Below are 6474 nucleotides of genomic sequence, written 5' to 3'. Positions count from 1 at the left end.
CAATTACTTACCTCTGTAAACTCTAGTAGCTAGTTTAGTATAAATAGAACTTTTTACTAGTTTATTAGATATCTTTGATTGTATTATTCAATCTTTGGATGTTTAGTTCTTAGATTTGGGGGGCTGGCCATTCGGCCATGCCTGGATCTTTCACTTATGTATTTTCAACGGTGGAGTTTCTACACACCATAGATTAAGGGTGTGGAGCTCTGCTGTACCTCAAGTTTTAATGCAATTACTACTATTTTCTATCCAATTCGATTTATTCCTGTTCTAAGATATTCGTTGCACTTCAACTTGATGAATGTGATGATCCGTGACACTCATCATCATTCTCACCTATGAACGCGCGTGACTGACAACCACTTCCATTCTACCTTAGACCGGGCGCATATCTCTTGGATTCCTTAATCAGAATCTTCGTGGTATAAGCTAGAATTGATGGCGGCATTCATGGGAATCCGAAAAGTCTAACCTTGTCTGTGGTATTCCGAGTAGGATTCCAGGATTGAATGACTGTGACGAGCTTCAAACTCCTGAAGGCTGGGCGTTAGTGACAGACGCAAAAGAATCACTGGATTCTATTCCAACCTGATTAAGAATCGACAGATGATTAGCTGTGCTGTGACAGAGCATTTGGACCATTTTTACTGAGAGGATGGGATGTAGCCATTGACAACGGTAATGCCCTACATACAGCTTGCCTTGGAAAGGATTAAGAAGGATTGGATGAAAGCAGTAGGAAAGCATAGATTCAACAGGGACAAGCACCTCCATACACTTGTCTGAAATTCTCACCAATGATTTACATAAGTATTTCTATCTTTATTTTCTGTTTATTTATTATTATTATTCGAAAACTCCATAACCTTTTATTATCTACCTAACTGAGATTTACAAGATGACCATAGCTTGCTTCATACCAATAATCTCTGTGGGATCGACCCTTACTCACGTAAGGTATTACTTGGACGACCCAGTGCACTTGCTGGTTAGTTGTGCGGAGTTGTGACAAAGTGTGATTCACGTTTGAGAGCGCTACCATATTTTTGGCTCCATTGTTGATGATCACAATTTCGTGCACCAGCCAGTCAAACAACAGGCCTCGCTTCTTCAACGGGAAGAACTATGCCTACTGGAAAGAGAAGATGAGGATCTTCATTCAATCCATTAATTACAACATATAGAATATTATTGTAAGCAGTCCCAAGATTCCAACAAAAAAAGTGCTGATGGAATGGTGACTCCAAAAGAAGAAGCTGAATGGAATGATGATGACAAGAAGAAAACGGAGCTGAATGCTAAAGCCATCAACCTTTTTCATTGTGCTATCAGCTTTGAAGAGTACTGAAAGGTGTCTAGGCAAGACATAGCCAAAAAAATCTGGGAGAAACTCCAGGTTACACACAAAGGCACTAAACAAGTCAAAGAAACGAGAATTGATATACTACGAAAAGAGTATGAGATGTTTAATATGAAGGATAGAGAAAGCATTGATGAAGTGTTTGAGAGATTCTCAATCATAATCAACAACCTTGATGCTATGGCTACAACCTACTCAGAGCAAACCCTAGTGAGAAAACTCCTTAGAAGCCTCACAAAGGAATGGGAAACTACTGCCACTGTCCTAGCCGAGAGTAATAACCTAATCCCTATAACCTATGATCAGCTGAGAGGAAAACTCCTTGCCTATGAAGCCACACACACAAACCCGGACTCAAAGAAAAAGAGAATAACCCTCAAGTCAAAAATAGAATCAAAAGAGAGTGAGTCTAGTGATGATATTTCAGATGATGAACTTATGTTTTTTGTTAGGAGACTTGGAAGGATAATGAAGAACAAAGGCAAATACAAGGGTTCAAGCTCAAAGAATTACAAGAAGGACTTGAGCAAGGTGACTTGTCATCATTGCAAGGAGGCTGGACATTCTAAGTTTAACTGTCCAAAGCTCAAGAATGAGGACAAAGGGAAGAAAGAAAAGAAGAAAGTGCTCATGGCATTTTGGGAGGATCTTAAGAATGAATCGAATGAGGAAGAAGATTCTGAAGGTGAAGATAAAATCTGCTTCATCGCTGGTAATGATCATCTTGATGAGGTAAATTACTATGACTTCTCTATAGATGATTTACATGCTATAATTGATGATCTTACACTAAATTCTTCAAAACTATTGGAAAAATACACCAAATGTAAATCTGAAAAAAATGTTGAAAGCTGAAAATGATTTTTTTTAGAGAAAAGATGAAGGAAACTGAATGTGCTTTGAAAATTATTGAAGAAAACAGATTTCTAAAATCTGAACTTGAAAAACTAAAAGGAAAGCACATTGTAGATCCTTCTCATGAACTTATTGCTGAAAATGAAAGGCTGAATGAAATGATTAAGAGGCTGAATGGTAACTCAACAAAATTTGCTCAAAGTTCTAGTAACTTGGACAAATTAATTGCACGTCAAAGACCATTGTTCGAAAAATCTGGTTTAGGTTATGTAACCAAGGAAAGTGCAGTTTTTAATGATTCCTTTATAAAATTTGTGGCATCTTCATAAAAAACTAAATCCACTTCCAACAAATCTGGTCTTGGAAATGCTCCCACACATGAGGAGGAATTTGATGAATTTTTTACTAGTAAAACTGAGCCACTTTCAAAAACTGAACCCACATCAAATAGGCCAGGTCTGGGATACATTTGAATAATGAGGCAGCTTTTAAAAATCCACCATTTTACAACAAAACCTCACATTCGAAAAGTCCAAAAGCTTTTAAAAATTCTGATTGGAATGTGGTGCGCGAAATTGTGAACAACACTTTTCACAACCCTCATAATCCCCGGTCATGAACCCCAAAAACTTGGTAGCTCAATACCATGGCATTACACAACTTCGCACAACTAACCAGCAAGTGCACTGGGTCGTCCAAGTAATAAACCTTACGCGAGTAAGGGTCGATCCCACGGAGATTGTTAGTATGAAGCAAGCTATGGTCATCTTGTAAATCTTAGTCAGGCAAACTCAAGTGTGTATGGTGATGAACGCATAAAACATAAAGATAAAGATATAGATACTTATGTAATTCATTGGTAGGAACTTCAGATAAGCGCATGAAGATGCCTTCCCTTCCGTCTCTCTGCTTTCCTACTGTCTTCATCCAATCCTTCTTATCCCTTTCCATGGCAAGCTTGTGTAGGGTTTCACCGTTGTCAATGGCTACCTCCCATCCTCTCAGTGAAAACGATTGCATATGCTCTGTCACAGCACGCGGAATTCAGCTGTCGGTTCTCGGTCAGGCCGGAATAGAATCCATCGATTCTTTTGCGTCTGTCACTAACGCCCCGCCTGCTAGGAGTTTGAAGCACGTCACAGTCATTCAATCATTGAATCCTACTCAGAATACCACAGACAAGGTTAGACCTTCCGGATTCTCTTGAATGCCGCCATCAGTTCTTGCCTATACCACGAAGACTCTGATCTCACGGAATGGTTGGCTCGTTTGTCGAGCACTCGTTTGTCAGGCGATCAACCATGCATCGTGCAATCAGGAATCCAAGAGATATTCACCCAATCGAAGGTAGAACGGAGGTGGTTGTCAGTCACACGTTCATAGGTGAGAATGATGATGAGTGTCACGGATCATCACATTCATCAAGTTGAAAAACAAGTGATATCTTAGAACAAGAACAAGCGGAATTGAATAGAAGAACAATAGTAATTGCATTAATACTCGAGGTACAGCAGAGCTCCACACCTTAATCTATGGTGTGTAGAAACTCCACCGTTGAAAATACATAAGCATAAGGTCTAGGCATGGCCGAATGGCCAGCCTCCCAATGATCTAAGATAGCATAAAATGAAGATAGCTACCAAGATATCTCAATACAATAGTAAAAGGTCCTACTTATAGAAAACTAGTAGCCTAGGGTGTACAGAGATAAGTAAATGACATAAAAATCCACTTCCGGGCCCACTTGGTGTGTGCTTGGGCTGAGCAATGAAGCATTTTCGTGCAGAGACTTCTTCTGGAGTTAAACGCCAGCTTTTATGCCAGTTTGGGCGTTTAACTCCCATTTGGGTGCCAGTTCCAGCGTTTAACGCTGGGATTTCTGAGGGTGACTTTGAACGCCAGTTTGGGCCATCAAATCTTGGGCAAAGTATGGACTATCATATCCAATTGGGCTTCTGTAGCTCCAGAAAATCCACTTCGAGTGCAGGGAGGTCAGAATCCAACAGCATCTGCAGTCCTTTTTTGTCTCTGAATCAGATTTTTGCTCAGGTCCCTCAATTTCAGCCAGAAAATACCTGAAATCACAGAAAAACACACAAACTCATAGTAAAGTCCAGAAAAGTGAATTTTAACTAAAAACTAATAAAAATATACTAAAAACTAACTAGATCATACTAAAAATATACTAAAAACAATGCCAAAAAGCGTACAAATTATCCGCTCATCAGAATGCTTTTGCAAAGAGGAATAATTATAACAAAAATCAGTTTGTCAAAAAAAAATGCACCTCTTCTTAAAACCAGAAAATTTCAGTCCTTTAATCATTTCCAGCATAATAACTCACCTCAATTTCAGCAATATGCATAAAAAAAATCATTGTTTTAACTGTAAGAAATTTGGTCACTCATATTCACAATGCTTCATTGAAAAATGAATTGTGGGAAACCAAGTTTACAATGTTGTTTGTGATTTCAATGCACTTGGGCAACCAAGATGGATTAACTTTAAAAGATCCAAACTAATTTGGATACCTAAGGTTACTTGAAGTTTTTAATTCAGATTTTCCTAGCATCCAAGAACAAAAGGGATGTGGTACTTAGATAGTGGATGCTCAAGGCACATGACTGGAAGGTCAACTTTCTTCATCAAACTAAACAAATATGATGGAGGTTTTGTGACCTTTGGAGATGACGGAAAAGGTAAAATAGTTGCAGTTGGAAACGTTGGTAATAATCACTCTACTTTCATTGATGATGTCTTTTTGGTAAATGGCTTGAGGCATAATATTTTGAGTATAAGTCAATTATATGATTTGGGTTATTTGGTGATTTTCAAAAGACTTGAATGTTGTGTTGTAAATGAAAAGACAAATGAAGTGTTGTTTGTTTCTAAGTGTTGTAATAATGTGTATGGACTTACCCTTGATGAACTAAAGGATCAAAATGTAGATTGTTTTCATTCCAAAGAATCTGAAAAGTGGATATGACACAAGAGATTGGGTCATGCAAGTATGTTTCAAATAAATAAACTTGTCAAGAAAGGATTAGTAAGAGGTCTTTCTTTGATAAGGTTTGACAAAGACATCACTTGTGATGCTTGCTAAATGGGAAAACAAGCAAAAAGTTCATTCAAATCAAAGGAAGACATCTCTACTAAAATCAAAGGAAGACATCTCTACTAAAAGACCACTTGAATTGCTACATATTGATTTATTTGGTCCAACAAGAATTCAAAGCTTAGGTGGTAAATATTATGGTTTAGTGACTGTGGATGACTATTCTAGGTTTGGTTGGGTTTTATTTCTTGCACACAAAAATGAAGCCTTTTTGGATTTTGAAGCTTTTAGCAAAAAAAATTCAAAATGAAAAGGATTTAAAGATCTCTTCTATAAGAAGTGATCATGGAACTGAATTTGAAAACCAATTATTTGAATCCTTTTATGAGGAATTTGAAATATCTCACAACTTCTCTTGTCCAAGGACACCACCACAAAATGGTGTTGTGGAAAGAAGAAATAGAAGCATTCAAGAAATGACAAGAGCTATGCTTTCTGAGAGCAATGTTCCAAAATTTCTTTGGGCTGAAGCGGTTAATACAACTTGCCACATTTTGAATAGAACCATCATAAGGAAATTTTTGAAGAAAACCCCTTATGAACATTGGAAAGGTCACCCTCCAAACTTGAACTACTTGCATATCTTTGGATGTAAATGCTTTGTCCTTAATAATAAAGATAATTTGGAAAAATTTAATCCAAAGGCATATGAGTACTTATTTGTAGGATATTCCACAACTAGTAAAGCATATAGAGTTTATCATCAAGATGCTAGAATAATTGAGGAGTCCATACATGTTACATTTTGTAATACTAACTTGGTTCAAAGTATTTCTGAAGAATGTGATGCAAGGAATCAAGCTCAAAAGGAAGATGAAATTGCACAGCATCATGAAAATGAAAATTCTGGACAAACTGTACCAGAAAGTGCAGTTGCTAAAAATTTAAGAGACAATTCTGTTTTGTCTCATGAATCTGAAAGAGATCCTGAAACCACCAGTTCCCTTAATCCCTTGGTGACTAAATCTGTCTCCAAGTCCACCAGACCTCGTGAATGGAGATTCTTGAAGAATTATCCTGAGGAATTTGTCATTGGGGACGTATCTCTGTGTGTTAAGACTCGGCCTTCAACTAGAAAGGCAAATGAAGAATCAAACATGGCTTTTCTCTCTCAAATGGAGCCTCAAAATGTCAAAGAAGC

Source organism: Arachis hypogaea, chromosome 7, assembly GCF_003086295.3.
Source record: "Arachis hypogaea cultivar Tifrunner chromosome 7, arahy.Tifrunner.gnm2.J5K5, whole genome shotgun sequence".
Lineage (NCBI taxonomy): Eukaryota > Viridiplantae > Streptophyta > Magnoliopsida > Fabales > Fabaceae > Arachis > Arachis hypogaea.
Note: the sequence above shows the minus strand (reverse complement) of the source record.